Here is a 22,187-nt window from a genome sequence, read left to right as displayed (position 1 = left end):
AATCAGAATTTTCTTGATCTTTTGAAATAGATTTTGTTGTACTATGAAAACATACAGGTGAGAATTCATTAAACAGTTGTGTCACTTTATTGTGCTGAATTTCAGGTCAAAAACCTGTCTTATTCACTAACCAGACACAATGTGCACTGCCATACGTGCTGTTAGTATTTAAAGGAATATACCTGGTTTAGAACAAATTAAGCTTAATAGATAATTGTTGATTGATTTAAAAAAAAAAAAAAAAAAAAAACGTATTTGTCTTTTTCTTTAAAACTAAAAAAAAAATTCAGTTAAAAAAAAATTATTATTGTCATTATTATTATTATTGTTCTCGTCATTTATTTGGACATTTTATGGTTTAAGGCATTGCAAAGTTGGTTATAAGTTTGCACAGAAAAGGCTAAAAGTGATTTTCCCACCACTAAATTCATGTTAACATGCATATTAATAACAGAAATAATTTTTATAGAACAGGAGTGACAAATCGAAATTGTTGGCTTGTTTGAATGTGATAAAGTTGAGTAGATAATTATATTTTACGAATCAGGAAATAAATAGGCTTAATTAGTTTTAGTCATGTTTGTTTACAAAACTTGTTGCACTAATTAGATTTTTCTGTTGTGTGAATTTCTTTGAATGGTAATTCAGTGTTTCCTCTTTCTGTCATTCCAATTCATATTTTAAATAAACATACTGTGGGTCGTGGCCAATTTGGCTCAAATTCAAGCTCATGAACTGCAAAAAATTCTGAATTGTGCCCAACTGCGGCATATCATATTCTTCAGGCACAGGAGCACAAAAGCAGCCTGTTTAATTCTGAGGTTCACAGAGAGGGTGGAAAAAGGTTATGTGAAATTCAGTAACACCAGTTTTGGTGCACAAAACGATATAAGTGGACCACAGGGGAAAATACAAAATGATACAATGCAACAACTTTAAGTTTCCCTGCCTTATTCATGTCTCACATGACCGAGTGAAACCATGAAACACTTTAAAGGACCGTGCTGTGCTTTATTGACACCTTTAAAGCATTTCTAAGTAAAAGGAGCATTCTCTGTGTGTCCTGCTGGGGAACTGTCTGCTCAGAGACTCAATGGGACCAGTGGCTCTCTGGCGAGATGCCAGGCTGCTCTGGTGGAGTTCTTCTAAATTAACAGTCTCTCCGGCTGCTCCAGAGGGAGGACGTCCAGGGCCTGGTGGTCTTTCCTCCTGAGGTGCAGAGCAAAGCAAGAGAAAAACTCCACAGCCTGCGAAATACAGGCTTAACAAATCAGTCAAGATTGGCTTCTCTGAACCTCAGAAGACGGATATCAAGGCTGGGGGGATACTGTCATTATGAGCTGAGCATCTGTAGGCCAATCCTCCAGCTGCACATAGTTATCCCAGAATCCACACTGAGGTAATTATCTTTCCTCCCCTGTTGTTTGGAAGGGCAGAATAAGCTTTGGAAATCTCCCAAGGCTTGGGTACATCTCCAGAACAGTCTGTCCGAGACACATAAGATGTCTTTAAAAGGAAGAAGGGAAATAATTAGCCGCAGGTGAAAGATGCCCTTGAGCATAGCAAATCATTTGTTTTGTTTAGTGGGTTTTTTTTTTCTGTCATGATTTACAGTGTCACAACAGTAGCCATTTTAATTAACTTTTAACTGGCAATAAAACAGTTTACAGTTGTTTTTAAGCTGTATCTGATGAGTTATGTTATGATATTCTGATATTTAAAACAAATTAAACCATTTGTACAAATGGCATGGCCTTAAATCACACTGAGACTGTTCTAGTTGAAAGCCACAATATTTTAAATGATGTACTGGCTAATGAATTCACTGTGGACCCTCTTTCTTTCTCAATGCCTTCCTGTATTTCACATATCCATGGAAACAACACAGTCATTAGGATTCATTCAGCATAACCTGTTTTTGGTCTGAATATTAAAAAAGCGGAAAATAATAACAGATAAAGTGGGCATTAGCAGTGCTTAGCTTTTAAAGTAATTGTGTTCTCCTTTAGGCATAGCAAATGTGTCTTATTAACATAAACTGAATTGCCTTAAAAGACGTCTGTGGTATTAATACTAAAGATCATTAATTGAGTGCATTTACAGCCATTAGGTGAAGAGATACTCAGGAAACGGGGACCTGAAATGTTGTTTTATAACAAGACAGAGATCATTTGTCCACATGCATATCACACTGTTTGTTATTTTGTTTTTGTTTTCCACAGACAATATCTTTCTCCATGTGCAGCCGAAGTCACTATAACAGGCTTTGGAACTGTCAGAAGTATTCAGAGCAATTACACATCATTCGTGAGTTTACAGAGAACTGACCGTCTCTTCATTGGAGGACTTCCTCTTCGGTTTCCACCTTATAAAGTAAGTTAATTATGTGTGAGGTTATTTTTAAAGGTCAGGATAAAAGGTTTACGTATCACAAAAACTACCTTTCAGAAGTTTGTGGTCAGTAAGTTTTCACAATATTACAGTTTTTACAGAATTTTTTATTTTTATTTTTTTTTAAATAAATGCCACTTTGATGAGCATACGTAGGAGACTTCAAAAATTTTAAGAATTTGATCCCAATCGTTTGAACAGTAGTGTGTGATAAAATAAAATAACTTTTGGGATTGATTTTTTTTTTTTATGTTTTTGAAAAGTCTCTTATTCTCAGAAAAAAAGTTGTTTATAAGTTAAAGTGTTCATGCTGCCTTAAAATTTAAAGTGAAATCAACGTGAAATTTAAAGTTGTCTTAATTGGCATCTTGGATATTTGAATTATCTCTAGTTCAGTCCAAAAAAGTTATTATAATGCTAAACTTTAAGTTATGATCAGGTCAACTGGGAATTCTGATTATAATGTGGAAACAAGGAAAGATCGATGGTTTGCCTTTGTCATGTTACACAATGACCTGACCACTTACCGCAGAGACACCTTCAACTTAAATTGGATTAAAATGGACATGAATTTTCCAGTAATTTTCAGGTTACTAAAAACTGGCTCAGAGGGCTTCAAAGAACTGTCAAGGTCTACATATTGAAGATGATAAAGCTCTGAGAAACTAGCAGGCACACTTTTCATTTTCCTTCAGGCGGCTAGAAGCAGGTCACGGGCACTTGAGATACTGTTAGGAGAAGAAAAAGGAAAGGTTGAGATGTATTCATCTAGACAACAAAGACTGGATCCAGATGCTTTTTTTCTCTTTTCGCAGAACAGCTAATGAAATAGATTAATAAAATGTATGTATGTATATATATATATATATATATATATATATATATATATATATATATATATATTATATATATTTACACTGAACAAAATAATAAACACTTTTGTTTTTTACCCCATTTTTCATGAGCTGAACTCAAAGATCTAAGACTTTTTCTATGTACACAAAAGGCCTATTTCTGTCAAATATTGTTCTCAAATCTGTCTAAATCTGTGTTAGTCAGCACTTCTCCTTAGCCGAGATAATCCATCCACCTCACAGGTGTAGCATATCAAGATGCTGATTAGACAGCATGATTATTGCACAGGTGTGCCTTAGGCTGGCCACAATAAAAGGCCACTCTAAAATGTGCAGATTTTCATCACACAAAGCTGTTGCATTTTGTCAAGACTCAAGCAGAATGTAGTGCGGAAGTCATGTGAACTTGAGAGCCTTTGGTCACTATGAATTGCTGTATGGAAAGAGTTCTATAACAATTCTTTAACATATTTTTATGTTCCAAGGAAAAATAATACAGATTTTTTTGAAATACATGAGAGTGAGTAAATAATGACAGAATTTTATTTTTGGGTTAACTATGCCTTGAAATGCAACCTCTTTGTTGTACGGCACTTTCTTCTCCCAGAATAGCTGCTTTGTAACCATTTTTCATTTTCACCCTTAGGCCTGAGATGTTTTTCTGTTTTTCTCTGAAGAAACTGCTTGAGACTTTGTTGTTGTTCTGTGTTCCCTCAGGAAGCTGAGCCTTTCCACAGCTACACCAGATGCATTGAAATAATCGAAATTAATAAGCTCAGAAGAATCTGTGTGGACCATGCCATTGCCAGGAACAATGTTGACAACTGCAGGTAATTGAACCTGATTTTCTTTCAGGAATCAATACAATTTTTGGGCCGTGTTTTGAAATCTAAACTCATTTTAAATGATTCATATCAGTGTTAAAAAATAAATTATTCTCCAAAGTTCTTTTGTCTTTATTTTTCAAAAAAAAAAAAAAGAAGAAGAAGAAACAGCTTACCTCAGATATTTGAATTATCTTAAATCCTTAAGTTTATCAGTTTTTATAGAGAAATATTAAACTTTGCAGTTAGATTTTAGGATTATTTAAAAATAAATCAATAAAACATACATTGTTCTATTCAGTGCCATTACCCTAATCAAGATTCATTCATTCAAAAAGCCTCATTGTCAGCCAGAGAAATATTGCTTTGATTAAATGATAAATTATAAAATCTGTTCATTATGAATTTGAAAATATGTATTTTAAGATTTTGCACCTTAAAGTAGTTGTATTGTAGGATTTCTTTTTTCATAACAGCCTACAATGTAATTAAATACAAAAAAAAATAGTAAAGCTACATTTTTCACTCCATAATGTTTCTTTTATAAAAAGTTGTAGTATTCCTTCTTGCCTCATGGCTCTTGGGTGTGCTATTTGCCACTCTTGTCAGCTGTCTCTCAAGCACACAATCTATAATTTAGCACATCACTTGAGTGCACAGGTGCTGTACGTTCATGCTGTGTGCAAATTGCTCATCAAGAGTGAGATTCTTGGGATGTTTAAGTGTTTGGCTTCACACATCCTGTATTATTGTTCCAAAGAAAATGCAAGCACTAATTTTGGCTTTTTGCCTATTTCTATAAAAAGACCAGTTTTACAAAGCAGCAGGAAATCTTGAACAGAACTTGAAATTGTTAACCACATATACTACATAATATTTAAATGAGGTAGATTTCCACTCTCTCTATATTGTCATCCTTTATTGTTTATTTTGTTCTATGATCTATTTGGAATTGCAGTAGACTGGAGAGATGGGGTTTCCAAATGAATATGACATTTTGTGGCATCTTACATGGTATAGTCTCACATGATTTGAACAGAAACATTAATCTGGGCCATTTGAATGATATATCATAGTTGTTTTGTGAGCTGATTTTGTGGTTACTAAATGGACAAGTGATTGATATGTAGGCATAACTGTGTGTTTTGAAAGTTTCTTACTCTATCATGCCTTATTTGTTTAGTTATGATAATTAAGGTAGTTTAACATGATAAGGTGCGTTATATTGCTTGTCCATTCATAAATCATGGGGGGCAAGATGAGTCAGAGAAACTGGCCAATGTATTTTTCAGGAATGATTTTGATGATTGTTGACAAATTTCACATTGACATGATTTACCCACACTCTTGTTGTTCTGAACCCATAGCCGTTCATTCTTTCATCTGTCTGACACAAAATGAGATGTTAAGCAGAATGTTGGAACTGCTCTTTCCCATAAATCATGTCTTAACTGATTTTCAGGATTTAGGTCATTATGTCCATACTGATGCACATCCATTTTGTGTTGAACAGGATAATTAATACAGGTTTTTAATGTGCATGTGAGTATGGTTTTAATTTTACAAATGGGGCTTGTCTGTGTTGCATGAAATTATAAGATTAAGGATTGTGGAAGAGGTTGCTCTATATATCCTTTGCCCCTCTGATTAAAACACTAGGGAGGGAATTCACTAAAAATGAGTCAACCACTGATAGTGCTGTTTATTTGCATGCACATTTTGCATTGTTCTATTGCCCGATTCCCTCAAGGAATTATGCAAATCAGATAAATGTCCACAAACTTCTGTCAGTCTGCAATTCCTGATCTTATGGGTCATTTATGGATGCTAGAGTGTGGAGGAAACACAACTGTCTGTCGTTCCATCTGTCTGACTATCTATTAGATTATAGATATTAGTGCTAGGTGCTTTGACCAAAAATCTGTATCAAGGTTTTTTTTTTTTTTTTATGATTCTGGCGGTTTCATGTTTTTTCCCTGACTGTGCCTTTATATGAATAAGAATGCATGAAACAGTTGTTGTGTTAATGTATTCAGCATCTCTGTCTTCTGTTAAAGGCAGTTTGCAGCTGTTTTTTGCACAGTTAAAGAATTAGTTTTGTGTTATTAATAGTTTAGTAGTATGCAGTTCATAATAGTATGCATCTCAAGTAATGACGCTGTATACGCTGCTTAGGCACTTGTACCAGTATGCCGGGTTTTTTTTTTTTATTCATACCGTCTGCATAATTGAAACTGGTTTACAGTTTAAAACCAGCAGTTATAGATATCTATCTGTCAATCAACAAGCTTTATTTTGACAGAACTTTGCTTTTCTAGTTACATTAATTTCTTTAAATTTTGCCTTGTGTCCTTGCATTCAAATCCTCTTTGCTGCCTCAAATTAAATTCAGAAATTGATTTGGCGTTTAAAAGGCATTCTCAATTAAATTATGAATGCCACACAACCCATAAACATCTCTTTTAGATGACATTTCATTTACCGCTTGTTTTTAAACAGTAAATGGATATGATTAGTTTTAGATATCACTGAGTTTCGTGAATAAAGTGCGTAATTGTAAATAATTTGCCTGGTTTAACTGGATTGTTTGTGGTTAGTGAATTAAACACTAATTTTTGTGCTCTGAAATAATTATAAGTGATTACTGATTAGTAAATATGCCCCATGGTAGTGTATTTCAGCATTTAATCCTCGCCTTTTCATTTGCTCACATGTTGTACTGTAGGCCTCCCTGGCATCGTGACCCACCAGCAAACTCCACAGACGCCCTTCCTCAGTTCATCACAGTGGAAACCCCTCCAGACAGGTGTATCCCACTCACCCAGCCTTCACCTGTCTGTTCACAGGGGCTCTGTCTCAACAGCGGATCCTGTCAGCCCATCTCTCTGCCCAGCGGAGCCTCGTCTTTCTTCTGTGACTGTCCTCTGCACTTCAGGGAACGCCTGTGTGAACAAGGTGAGTCCTCCAGTTCCCCTTCACATCACAGCTGAAAACCTCCCTACTGAATTACTGAACTACTAAATTAGCTGCATCCCTTAATTTAACTCTAATGAGCCATCAAGTATGGTGTGGAGCTTTAAAACAAAACATTTTGGTTGATGTCTTAATGATGTCACTTTACATAATTCGTGATGTGATTAAAGTAAGGTTGATATCCCTCTATCTGCTCACATTCTTGAGTCCTACTACAAATGAGATGGTGACCCTGTCACCTGTGTTCTCCAGATTCATTTTACCTCCTCTGCCTCATGCCAGGATAAGACATGAATGATATTAAATTCTGGTGAGTGGAAAGTCTTTTACACAGTGAACCCAATTGAAATTGACTGACACTCAAAGTACTGTACTGAACTGCCATGGCAGAATATTTCACACTTTAACAATTTAGTCAACTTTGAACTGACAACGGACTTTCCTTTTATCAAAATCGCCAATTTTTATGCACCTCCAGCAGTGGAGTATTCATTGTAATGTGCTCCTCCATAGTGCTAATTGCCTTTTTATTGTATTTTGCACCAGCTTCTGCTGAATCGCCATGTTTTGCCCTGTATCAAAAAGCCAATGCTCAGGTAAAGAGCTAATTTGCTGAGCTACAAGTTCATCTGTCTCTATTGATGTAACATTCAGATGCTCTGGCGGTGAGATGCCTGGCTTCAAATTAATTAAAAATCATTTATTCTTCTCTCAGGTTTCTATTTTTGTGCCGTGCCAGACATTGATTGATGTGTTTGTGAGCAGATCAGTTCAGTTCCTGTATGAGAAGAAAAAATACTTATTAAGATGAAGCTGTCAGTATTTTCGGTCCCCAAGTAGTATGTAACCACAGTGTAACTACACATTGGTACATAGTATCTACAGCTCTAATATTTGTGTAACTGCACATATGTTACAAGCCACTGAATGTGTAAGTACAAATGTGTAACAGGACATTGTAACAGGACATTGGTAACAACACTGTTTGGTAATGAAAGTACAAATTTGTAACAGGTTTTACAGCACTTTTTTGGTATAGAAAGTGTTACACTTTATATTAGATTTATCATGTAATTACTCTGATGTCACACAGCAGCGGCCAGTAAGTTAGGCTTTACATATAAATTGTAGTTGGTGTCCAGAATGTTACACTTTATATTAAGTGGACAGTTCCTAGGGAGTTACCATCTACTGTAAATACACTGGTATTACAGTGGTGCACCAACTCCAACTCGAGATCCAACTCCTCCCACTTTAAATATCCCTAAACCTACCCATCTCCACCCCCTGGATCCCATTTCCACCCCTAAACCTACCCATCTCCACCCCCATGGATCCCATCTCCACCCCTAAACCTACCCATCTCCACCCCATGGATCCCATTTCCACCCCTAAACCTACCCATCTCCATCCCCTGAATCCCATTTCTACCCCCTGGATCCCATTTCCACCCATAAACCTACCCATCTCCACCCCCTGAATCCCATCTCTACCCGCTGGATCCCGTTTCCACCCCTAAACCTACTCATCATCTCCACCCCCTGAATCTCATTTCTACCCACTGGATCCCATTTCCACCCATAAACCTACCCATCTCCACCCCCTGGATCCAATGGTTCCAATTACTCTTATACATATTGTTGTTACAAAATGTAGTTATATATTTCATGTTACACGAGTACTTAGTGAAGTGAAAAAAAGTTAACAATCTCATGTTACACATTTGTGCTTACGCAAACCATCCTGAGGGTTGTTACATGTGTGTAGTTACAGAAATATTACAGCTGTAGATACTATGTACCAATGTGTACTCACACGGTGGTTACATACTACATACACAATTAGTTACTAAAAAATAATACACAGGTATTAAGGACACTTAATATAAAGTGTGACCCTTTTTAAAAAGCTTTATAGGCACAAGAGTTTTACTGTGAGCATTACTATCTAACATAAAATGGACTAGCATGAAACATATATATATATATATATATTGCTTTCATAAAATTTTGCCTATTTAATTTGTTTATTTAATGTTTATTGCTAGAAACACGCATTAGGGTTTTTAGTGCCCAAGTTTGGCCTCATAAATTGCAAATCTGGAGAGAGAGAAAAAAAAGAATATAATTTTACACACAAAACGTATATATAATTAATGTGTATCATAAAGTTAGATATGTCATATAAAATTTTGTTATTACCACGTTTATGAAGGTTAAGCACCTCCTTTTACTGACCATTTGTTGAAAATGACGAAAAACTGCTAAATTTTTAGTACCTTTTATTCTGCTTTTTAGGTTCTGTTTTGCGCTCTCTGCATAGAAAGTTGCACTTGAAATCTGATCATATGTATAAAGATAGCATTATACAAGCAAGCACATGTCTAAAGGCATCTTTGCATTTATTTATCTTGATTTCATTGAAAGTCAGAACTTAAGGTATAGTAACATTATATGTTATTGCATTTGGAAACTGCTTTTAGAATAGTTAATGAAAATGTTTTTCCATAAACAACAAGGGGGCCAGTGACAAATTGTAATTCTATTGAAAAGAGTTTTTTGAGTTCTTCTTCTTAGTTCTTCCTCTTCATTGTAAATGCTGGTTCCTGAATACATTTGACAGCAGTTGAAAGAAGCTTTCTCCTCTCTTCTTGTTTCCATTATTTATTTATTTATTTATCTATCTGTTTTCCCAGGCATGCACACAAGAGCTTTCAGTTTCAAAGCTGTATTTTTTCTTTTTTACTTTTGTCCATGTCAGCATTATATAGGTATCAAATGGTTGTTCAAAGTTGGTAAGACAGATCAAGAACTTGGAGGAAAAAAACAGGCAACAACAATATGCTTCATGGTGACTCATTAGGAGAAATTAAAAGGATAGCATAGCAACAGTAATAATGGTTAAATAATATTCTAAAGCATGATTAAAAGCATGAATAGGGTAGAAAAAGACAGCATGTTCCTGAAGATTAAAAAACCTTTTTCATCTTTTATAACCTCTAAATTCTTATAAGGTCATAGTTTAGCAAGAGGCTTCACCATCAACTCTAGATAAACTGACCTTCTTGTCACTATAATTTAGTCTTCTCATAATTACTCTGTTCGTTGACCAGCTAGCATCAGCAAACATGTCACAGCAAAACAGCGGCAAACATCCTGAGGGTGAAGGGGTGAGGAAGATGAGAGGGTGTCTGTGACTTCATAATGGAAAGGGAGCAATAGGGTGACACTGAATCTCTTCAATGTCACATGACCAATAAGAAATGATGTGCCAGTCTGGAAGCAATGTAGAAAGACAAGTAGAAAGACTGAAATAATATTTTCTTATAAAAGGCAGTACAGATATAGATGATAACACCCGCTGGTGGAAATAGTCTTAATAATTACAAAAAAACTGCTCAGCTGCTCAATCAGCAAAAATATTTTTCTTTCTGAATCAAAATGAATTTAAAATGACTTGAAATAATGATTTTTGAGAGAGGCAGTGGTTAGTGACCACTAAATAAAGATGCACTTCCATGTCTGAGACCACCTTGACTCCTGTGAGGTTTACCATTAAAGCCTCTTTCTACTGTACATTAACTTGCGGAAGGGCAGAAAGGAGATTTGTGGGTATTTTTATTTGATATTTGTTTCTCTGTGATGTCTCCCTGGTGGGACTTTTACAACTTGAGAGGGAAGTGAGCGTGTTAAATCAGCTGCATTGTTTCCTTGCTATTAGGTGCTGGGTGGATGAGGAGCTTTTTTGTATTGTTTTCACACTGCAAAAACATCTAGCTCAATTATTATTGCCTCAGGTTGTGGAAACTCTGTAATTATACTGATCAAAAATTTGGGGATCAGTATGATTTTTAATGTTTTAAAAGAAGGCTCTTATGTTCAGAAAGGCTGCATTAATGTAATCATTGTGACATATTATTATAATTAAACTTTTTTCTAATTTCATATGCTTTAATATATAATTTATTTCTGTTATGGCAAAGATTTTCAGCAGCCATAATTCCAGTTTTCAGTATCTCATGATCCTTGAAAAATCATTGTTGAAAACAATTGGTGAGCTTGTTTATTTATTTGTTTGTTTGATTTTGTTTCTTTGTTAGTTTGTTTGGTTTGATTTTTTTTTTTTCATTTGATGAATTTAAGCTGAAAAGAACAGCATTTATTTGAAATAAATCTTATCCAGTCTCCAGTGTCACATTATCCTTCAAAAATCATTGTTGAAAATAATTTGTTTGATTTGATACTTTTTTTCTGGATTCTTTGATGAATGTAAGTTGAAAAGCAATAATAGCAATTAGCATTTATTTGAATAATATTTTGTAACATTATAAATAGTGCTGTCAAATGATTAACCGCATCCAAAATAAAGTTTTTGTTTACATATGTGTATATATTAATAAACACGCATACATGTGTGTATATATTTAAGAAAAATATGTTACGTTTATGTATTAAATATATAATATTATTTATATGAATATACATATATACATGTAAATATTTTCAAAATATATGCTGTTTGTGTGCATATTTCTATATACAAAATAATATACACAGTACACACACATATTATGTAAACAAAAACTTTTATTTTGGATGCAATTAATTGAGATTAATCTTTTGACAGCACTAATTATAAATGTTTTTACCATCACTTTTGATTTATTTAATGTATCTTTAAATAAATGCAATAAAATTATGAATTTCTTTTTTTTTATTAATTTATTTTCCTTTAACTTTTGAATGTATATTATGAACAAATATGAATTAACAATAAACAATAGTATAAATAAATATTAACCTAGATTAATACATTTTTAAAGAAATAAAATAACTATCTAGTGCATAAACTAATGTTAACAAACTGAACCTTACTGTAAAGTGTTACCAGTTTATGCAAATGCTATACATGCAGACTGCCTTACAGTCAAAAACAATACCAACACATACACAAGTGAAATTTGAATAGTCAAAAAAATGTGATGTCAGCAATGTTGCTAATATCAAGTTGTCGTCAAGATGAAATGATTTTATTTGCCTCTCAGCATTTTTCACAGCTTGGTCAGATCGTGCCCTCCTTTGGGAGCTTCGGATGCACATGTGCCTTACACCTCAAGAGTAATAATACAGACAGGGTTTGGTGTCAGGGCATTAGTATATATACAAGATGGTTTTCTCCATATAAAAGTGCTCAGCTTGCTTTCAGACTTATTTTGGGGCATAATCTTAACACGCGAGTCCCTAAAGGAGAAAAGAGCTCTGCGCTGTGCATTTTGTTCACGCTGTGTTTCAGAGAGCATATACAGCTGTCCGTCACTTTGTCCATTTACCTGTTTCTTGATCAGGCTTTTTGCAGCGACTGCTTTGTTTATTCTGGCATTTATTGATGAAAGAAACTTTCCATGATGAGTCTACAGTCCTATAAAAAGCAGGAAGGCAACCGGTGACCTCTCTCAATAACTCACTCAGCACTTCCGCGCTCTTACGCCCTTTTCTCGGCACCTCTGCCATTTGTTCTCAAAGTGCTAATTTGCAGATAATTAAGTAATATGCTGAAATGTTATTTGTCCCTCTGGGCACTATGCAAAGCAAGGAGGTTGCTATATTCAGGGCTGACTCATTTGTAGTTCCCTCATGGGAAATATCACATAATCAAGCAGACACTGTATTAAATAATTCCTCTGAGCTTACAAGTAGAGTTGTGCCGATTTTTTTTTTTCTTTTTTTTCAATGACTCATGACATGCATGTACACTGGAAAAATTGGTGTAGAAACAATTTACATTTAGAAATTGCTTGTAAATTGAATTGAACACATTGAATTAATTCATATCAAGCCACCTTTTTTATATAGCACTCTTTACAATAGATATTGTTTCAAAGCAGCTTTGCAGTATCAAACAGAAAGTAACAGAATCAGTCATTCAAGCTTTATCAAATATGTGGCAAATCCAAATAACAAGATAATTGTGTCGTTATTTAGCTCCAGTCAGTTCAGTGTTGATTAATTTTAGTTCAATAACCGCATAAAGTTGATCAATTATGAAACAAGTTCAATTTAGCAATAAGCAGCTTTACAGAAGACAATGGTGTCATTATTCAGCTCCAGTCAGTTCAGTGTTGATTCAGTTGAGGTTCGTAAGTGTCAAAATTGCCAGATTTGTCAGTTATGAACAAATTCAATTCAGCTATAGCAGCTCTACAGAAGACAATAGTATCATTATTCAAGTTTTGTTTAATTCAGGTCAGTAGCAGTGGTGATGTTGCAAAATTCGAATTATGAACAAACTTGATTCAGGTAAAATTCAATTCAGCTGTAAAGCAGCCCTAAAAAGACAATAATGTCATTATTCAAGTCAGTTCAGTGTTGATTCAGTTCAGTTCAATAACTGACCAAAGTGAATCAATTATGAAATAAGTTCAATTCATCGACAAGCAATTCAACTGAAGACAATAGTGCCGTTTATCTTAAGCTCATTGTTGATTCTATTCAGATCAGTATCAGGGTCGATACTGCAAAATTCAACAATGATGAACAAATTTTATTTATCTAGAAAGCAGCTCTAAAAAAAAGTGTCATTATTCAACTCAGTTCACATTTTATTCTCATCTGATATGTCAGTGCCATCAAATCAATGAAAAAGTCTTTTGAACCCCAGCTAAGCAAGAAACAATGAAATAGTATTTTCTTGTAAAACATACATAATCTTTGTTTTATTTGCAACTTCAAAAAATTTTTCTTTACACAGCACACGCACAAAAACATTAAAAAATAACACCCCCGCTGATTGCATAGTATTTACTGTTTGCTGCATCGAAGTTGTCTGTAATGCCCAAGAAAAAGGCACAGTCACCTCTTTTAGCCAGTCGTTTGCTTTTCTTTCCTTTCGTCTATCCATCAAGACAGTATCTGTGCTTATCTCACGGTTCATCAGCCTCGTAAAACTCCCCCTTAAACAGCAGCCCTCAGAGTGTGCACTATTTTCTGCTGAGTTAGAGGAATCAGGAGGCCGTTTGAAAGGCTCCTTCGCTCTGACTGCAGTCCAATCTGCGTGGAGCATTGGGAATCGCTCGATTTGCTTGGCCGCTTTCTGAGCCTCAAACTTTGTTCGGTATTGAGAAACACCCTTCTGGGTGCTGGAGAAGGTGGAGTCTAAGGGCTGTTTACTTGCTGACAAAGTTTTTCGATGAGAATTATTATAACAAGCCTAGGGATTTGACAGAGGAGCTTCTCTTTCTCTAGTCTGAGTCGAATTATACTTTGCCGCTTGGCACGATGATTATTGTACACCTCTGACAGATTCTTCTGGTTCTACTAAACAGATTTACTGTCCGTCCCAAAAATCTGATTATAGACACATTTCTGAAGTGAAAATGGCAAATTCTGCTACAGTATTGTGCTATGTAGATATGGTGCATTTATCATTACCCATATTTAAGCAAGATAGAATATAGTGTTGTTGTTGTTGTTGTTTTTTTAAGAAAAAGTATGTGAGACTGAGTCAGTCTCTGGTTTAGCAACAAAGGCAGCACAGTGTCACATAAATGCAGATCCAAAAGGTCAAAAGGGTTGTCAAAGACTCATTAATTTTTCACAAGACATTTGGGATGATGTCCTGTCTCTCACTGTCATTATTTTCAGGATGGATGGTTTGCAGTCAAGCCTCTGCCTAACCAACATCTGTAACAAGCAGCTAGACACAATGTTAGACCCGAACACTTTATCACACTGATCATAATGGATCATTATCTGAAGTTCTACATCTGCAACGACAACCAGACCAGACTGCATATAGGAAGCAAAGAAACATAATCTGATTTAATGTCTATTATAAAACATGGATTTTTAAACCAGGGTCTGGGGAATGTTAATATAGAGATACTGAATAAATAAAAACATTGTACAAAATTTGACATTTTTACTGTTTAATTTTGCCTTTTAAACATTGGTCGGATATAATGAGATTCATCTCAAATAATTTTATTCTGTTGATAGATAAAATACAAAAACGATATATAGATCATAAAAATATTGTTTTTTAACAGTCTTATATACAAATTTCATATACATATTGTATGATTATGATGTTTTAATTTGTAAATAGTGTTGTGAATGGAAAAATTAGCAGATTGAAGTGGCAAAAAAAGTATCAATATTAACATCAATTATTGATACATTGAATAAATAATAACATATACTGAATCTGACATTTTTACCGTTTCATTCTGCATTCTAAAAATTGGTCATAAATATATAATAGATAGTGTTTCAAAGTTCATAAATAAGATTAATCCAAAATTATTTGTCTTCTGTTGATACTGAAGATATATTACCAAAAAGGAATGAATAAATAAATACCATGTAAACTTAAACAGTTTTACACTACAGTGAATAATAAAGATAATAAGTCTTTATGGTTGGAAGTATGTAAGTTTGCAATGCTTTAATGCAGTGTTAATTTCGTTTACGAAGACGACGACGAAAAATATTCGTTAACGAACATTTTTTTCTGTGACTAAGACTAGACGTTGACGAGCTAAAAATAATATCTTATGACGAAATTTATGCCGCGTTTTCGTTAACTAGACGAGACTGGACTATAATGTTATTTGAGGACTATCGGACATTCAAAATGCATCCTATAGGCTTTTGTCTTTTAAAATGTGCGTCCCTGTCATTGGATTGCGATCGGATAAGGGGCGTTTGAATATCTTCAGTATAGCAGCCGCAGTGGATGGATAGACTAATAAAACGCGAACTAGCGATCTGAAACAATGGCCTCAGCACCCGAAGGGGTAGGGATAAGGTAACCAGACATCCCGTTTTTCCCGGGAGTCACAATTCGTTGTCGATTAATTTAAAGTTAGTGAACGCGGGATAGGCGGAATCGTGCTGATAGAAGTGCTCTCTCGCGCGCGCGCGCTCCACTTCCTCAGTTCTCGTATACAGCGCGCGATCAGTTCTCAGCGCTCAAATACACACACAGCAGTCCAAATGTTTATCGTGTAGAGCATCTCACGTAAATACAGTTTGTTTAGGATTAAGTAAACGTGAACAGGTGGGTGAAAACTGAACGTGTTGTCCGTCAGATTTAATGCATGCCTTCCGAGATTAAAAGAGCAGCATTCCCAAATTAAATACCTATCTGTCATTAATGTAAACCAACAAAAGATGTTAAATAAATGTATACATGTTAAGTAAAACCTACAGTATCTGAAAAATTTGTTTAATTTCTATCTCTATTGTATTTGTCTTATTGTGCTTCTTTAAATATATATATAAGTTGCTCCTTTTTTTTCACTTAAAGGGAAAGTTCATCCAAAAATGAAAATTGTCATAATTTATTCAGGATTTTCCAAATTCAGTCCTTGATTCTCATAAGCTTAATTGATTTGGTCTAAAGAGAGAAGAATTAATGATTATTTTAGTTTGAAGACTACATATAAAATAGCTACCAAAATAAATTTTGGTAACTACAGTTTGGCTAAAACTATTGACTAAAAGTAGTGACTAAAAGTTGACTAAAATGCAATGACATTTCGTCGACTAAAACTAGACTAAAACTATGAAAGACTCAAATGACTAAAATGTGACTAAGACTATTAAGCATTTTCGTCTCAAGACTAAAGGCCTGTTCACACCAAGAACGATAAATATAAAGATAACTATAAAGATAACGATATTAGCGTCCACACCAGCGAACGATATCTTCTGTTTATTCTAAGCGCAAGCTCGTCTGGCACTTTAAATTCTCGAGCGCGTTACAACAGGATGGATTCTGATTGGCTGTCAATTTTTTATCGTTCTTCAGCTGGAAAAAAATCGTTTTGAAAGTGATTCCAACGATATCGTTTTCTTTGTCTTTATCATTATAGTTGTGGTGTGGACGCTGCTGTTCTTTAATACTGAAAACGATTTTTAGAACTATATCTTTATCGTTATCTTTATAGTTATCGTCCTTGGTGTGAACGGGCCTTAAGACTAAGACTAAATCAAAAATGCCTGCCAAAATTAACACTGCTTTAATGCATAAATAAAAATAATAAAAAAAATAAAATAATGTAAAAAATAATAAAAAAAAATAATAAAAATAATAAAAAAAAAAATAATAATAATAATAATAATAATAATGTATAAAAAGTTGTAAATAAAAATTGTGCAAAAATGTACACACAAAATAGGAAGTTACATCTTTTTTTTAATTGCCTGTTTTCTGAAGGCTATTATGATAAATCATAGTTTGTTTGTTTTTTTTTTTATACATGTAACTGTACTCATGATACACAGGGGTTGCCCAGCAACATTACTCAAAAAGTTGCCCCTTGTATCATCAGCCTAATACTGGAATGCTGAAGTATTCTCCAAAATGACAGCTTAAAAAATATATCAGCTATAAATTGTCAAAACTAGTGTTAAAACCAGAACTGGTCCCTTGTGTTGGTTAGTTAGATGTATTTTAGTATGTCATTGCAGAGGTTATGTACAGTAATGTCCTGGCCTCCCTGAGAACTGCAGAATCAACCTGCAGAATCAGTGTGGTATATAGACAACTGTTGGAGCAACACCCTGACACACGTTCACCGTGAATGGTCCACGTTGAAGTCTTGTCACATATCCCTTGACAATGTCGTGCTGCATATATTGCCTTCTGTGTAAAAGCTAACAGATCATTACCACGGCAGAGAGGTCCTGACCATAGCACACAACACCCACCTTCCTCTTCCCCTAAAGTCACTGTCGTCTGTCACCCTGTTGGAGATAACATTGCTCCAGAACACGTCCTGACAGGATCCACCCGCCTTTGCGTGTAGACTACTTATCAGAGTCTGGCAGACACTACTGCTCTTGACTGTGCATTCAGCTTGGAGATTAAACACGATCAAAACTCATAATGTTGCTAGTCAAATAAACTATAGCTTATGCATTCTAGTATTTGATGATGAAAAAACAGATGACTAAAAAATGTGACTGCTATAAAAGCAATTTGTTAATTTACAGTGAATTTGTTAAAATACAGTAAAAAGAGTAATATTGTGGAGTACTATTACAGTTTAGAATCAATTTTTCCATTTTATTATAAAATGTAATTTATTCATGTGATGAGCAATTATTTTAGTTTAAGTGCCAAATAGTACCTCAAAAATCATTCTAATATTCTGATTTTTGTACTTAATTTAAGTAATGAATATTGCTGGTCAGTTATTACAAATAATTCTTATTAACAATGTTTGTTTGTTGAGAAAATATTTCTTTATATGTAAAAAAAATATATCTTTATGTTTAATATTTATCTTTGATCAAATAGAATAGAAATCTTATAAATGTCTTCACTGCCACTTTTGATCAATGTAATGCATCCTCAGCTATATATATATATATATATATATATATATATAATATATATATATATATATATATATATATATATATATATATATATATATATATATATATGTCCATGGTCCTGCCATCATGTCCTGACTTTGTCTCTAGTCTAGAGGCAGGATCATGACAGACCCGTGTTTTGTGTACAAGCACATGGCCTTGTCTTTGGGCATGTGCTTGTGTTGTCTCGTTCCCTTGCCCCGCCCCCCTTTGTTATCCTAGTCTTTGTCGTGATTGTCCTATCTGTGCCACCTGTCGTGTCTTGATTAGTTCCCCCTATTTAGATCTCCTAGTGTGCTCTGTCTTTTGTCGGTTCATTGTGATTGTTCAACTTATGTGTTCCCACCAGTCAGCCTCCAGAGATATCTTGTCCTTGAAACCCTCAAAGAAGTCTTTTGTCTAGCAGTGAGTGTTTGTTAGTAGTTAGTGTTCAGAGTCTTTGTTTACCTTGTTTATTGCGTTTTGTAGAATTATTTAGTGTCTACCCTAGCCCTTGTTTTCCCCCCCGTGGGTTTTTGTTTTCCCTTTTTGTTAAATAAATCCTGTGTTTAGTTACTTCCTGTCTGCACCTGAGTTCCTCCCTTACCAACCCATGACAGAATGAACCGACCAAAGAGGAACTCAGCAGGCAGGAGGTCCCCCGAGCTCCAACACCTGTTGGAGTTCCGTCGTCAATGTTGGATGTCGTCCCCCACTGACAGGAAGGGGGTCACCCTCCCATACTCGCCTGAGGGGGAATGGATCCTCCAAAATTATGCCTGGCTGTGGGAGAGCATCTCCCAGGAGGAGCCACAGAGGTCCCCTCCACCTACCCAGCTGCCAACGATCCCAGAGGGTCGTGTCCTGGCCGTGGCAACCCTGGGGGATCAGGCAAGTCCCTACCAAAATCCTGAGGCACCTCCCACTACCTTCAGTCTCCCCAACAAGCGAGGGAGACGGTTGTCGTGGGAGTCAGCTTCAGAGTCTTCGGCGTCCGAGTCTGCCCTGCCCGAGACCAAAACTCCCCCAACCCGCCTCTGACCCAGCTGTGGCCTCTGCACCGCGCCCAAGGAGGAAGAGGAAGAAGAAGGGGCCTGCCGGTCCTGTGACCCTGTCTCCTCCCGAGCCAGCAGCGGAGAGCGCTGGCGTGCCCGAGCAGCAGCGTGAGCGTGCCCGAGCCAGCAGCGGTGGCGTGCCCGAGCCAGCAGCGGTGAGCGTGCCCGAGCCAGCAGCGGTGAGCGTGCCCGAGCCAGCAGCGGTGAGCGTGCCGAGCCAGCAGCGGTGAGCGTGCCCGAGCCAGCAGCGGGTGAGCGTGCCCGAGCCAGCAGCAGCGGTGAGCGTGCCCGAGCAGCAGCGGTGAGCGTGCCCGAGCCAGCAGCGGTGAGCGTGCCCCGAGCCAGCAGCGGTGAGCGCTGGCGTGCCCGAGCCAGCGTGAGCGCTGGCGTGCCCGAGCCAAGCGGTGAGCGTGCCCGCCCGAGCAGCGGTGAGCGTGCCCGAGCCAGCAGCGCTGGCGTGCCCGAGCCGGCAAAGAGAGAGCTGTATGCAAGTCTGCAGTCGTGAGAGCGGAGGAGAGAGCCGCGGCCGACTCTGCAGCAAAGACTCTAGTACAGTCTGTCTCATCTCGTAAGGAGATGCCAGTTATCCTAGCTGCTAAAGCCTTCTCAGATTATTTGTCTCGTCTTGTCCAGATCCTGGAAGTCCCCGTCAGTCCTGTCTTGTCCCCTGACCCAGTCCCCCAGAAATCCCGAGTGTCCAGCCGTCGTCTCCCCGTAGTCCCGTCTCCCCGTGTCGTAGAATGTCGTCCCCGTGTCCCGTAGATGTCGTCTCCCCGTGTCCCGTAGATGTCGTCTCCCCGTGTCCCGTAGATGTCGTCTCCCCGTGTCCCGTGAGTGGTGCCCCGTGTCCTGTTGTCTCCCCGTGTCCAGCTGTCGTCTCCCCGCGTCCCGTAAGTGTTGCCCCGCGTCCCTTGTCTGCTCCTATCATGTCCCCTGTCAGTTGTCCCGAGACCCCTCCCCGCCCCTCACCACCCAGACCTGCCCGTACCCCCCGTCGTCAGCCTTCGTCCTGTCCTCCTAAGATCCCTACCCCTCCCACCCACCCTGGTCTGTCCCCCATGAACTTTGTGCTCCCCGCCTCCTCCCCTTCCCTGTTTGTTTTTCTTGATATGCCACCCTAACCCTATTGTTGTGTTTTCATGTCTGCCCTTATTACTATTTGTCATGTCGTGTTGGTTTTTGTCTCTGTCCCAATCAGTCATGTCCCGCGTTTGATATTCCCTTAGGGAGCGTCTGGAAGCCGCTCCTTAAGGGAGGGGTTCTGTCATGGTCCTGCCATCATGTCCTGACTTTTCTCTAGTCTAGAGGCAGGATCATGACAGACCCGTGTTTTGTGTACAAGCACATGGCCTTGTCTTTGGGCCATGTGCTTGTGTTGTCTCGTTCCCTTGCCCCGCCCCCCTTGTTATCCTAGTCTTGTCGTGATTGTCCTATCTGTGCCACCTGTCGTGTCTTGATTAGTTCCCCTATTTAGATCTCCTAGTGTGCTCTGTCTTTTGTCGGTTCATTGTGATTGTTCAACTTATGTGTTCCCACCAGTCAGCCTCCAGAGATATCTTGTCCTTGAAACCCCTCAAAGAAGTCTTTTGTCTAGCAGTGAGTGTTTGTTAGTAGTTAGTGTTCAGAGTCTTTGTTTACCTTGTTTATTGCGTTTTGTAGAATTATTTACTGTCTACCCTAGCCCTTGTTTTTCCCCCCTGGGGTTTTGTTTTCCCTTTTTGTTAAATAAATCCTGTGTTAAAACAAGCCACTCTCATTGCTTATAATAATAAAATATGTTTCTAAAGTATATATATGTGTGTGTGTGTGTATGTATGTATGTATGTATGTATGGGACCAAAAACAAGCCACTCTCATTGCTTATAATAATAAAATATGTTTCTTAAGCAGTTAATCAGCATATTAGAATTATTTCTGAAGGGTCCTGTGACACTGAAGACTATAGTAATGATGCTGAAAATTCATCTTTGCCTCACAGGAATTAATTATTTTTTTTAAATATATTCAAATCCAAAAGTTTTCTTTTAATTGTTTTACTATTTTACCTTTTTTCTGTTATTACTTATTTTTGATCAAATAATATCTTTTAAACACATTAAAATAAAACTTAATTATTCCAAATGTTTGACATACTGTATGTGTATGTAGACATGGAAATATTTGCCCTTCTATACAATTTATTTGTCATACCTCATACATTTAAAATCCATAATTATTAAGGACAAAACTGTGCAAAGGACAGATGTTTACTTGAATTGTCAAATTTACGTTTTTACAACAGAATTGTTTTTCTCTCTCTCTCTCTCTCTCTCTCTCTCTTTCTCTCTCTCTCTCTTTTAAGATGCAACAATCTTTTTCCCTTGATTTGATGGTACCTCTTTCTTGGAGTTGCTGTCTCTGACATCCCTGTTTCAGTCAGACACGCACTTTACAAACCATTTCTCTGAGGACAGGAGGACCGTGTATTTGACAATGAAGAGCAAGACCCCTCATGGTACTATTCTCTACTGTGAGTATCTGAGAGCCACTGGAGAATTCAGCTCTCAAAAGAACCCATGAAATCAAAATTGGAGTTTTGTGGCTTTTAGTGCTTGTCTGGAACAGTAGCTTTGAGCTCATCCATATGCTAAAATGATTTTTTAGGATATGTACAAATTTAAAAATTGACTTTCTCTTCCTTCTGGGAAACCAACCAAAATATAGATGACTCACCTTGCACACAGGGGC

The 22,187-nt window shown here is 36.9% G+C and overlaps 1 pseudogene; it reads left to right on the top strand.

Moving 5' to 3' along the window:
• LOC122139461 overlaps window positions 1–22,187 on the top strand; it is a 75,556-nt pseudogene that overhangs the window by 20,167 nt on the left and 33,202 nt on the right.

Source organism: Cyprinus carpio, chromosome B13 (genome assembly GCF_018340385.1).
Source record: "Cyprinus carpio isolate SPL01 chromosome B13, ASM1834038v1, whole genome shotgun sequence".
NCBI lineage: Eukaryota > Metazoa > Chordata > Actinopteri > Cypriniformes > Cyprinidae > Cyprinus > Cyprinus carpio.
This window is presented reverse-complemented; position numbering and strand designations above follow the sequence as displayed.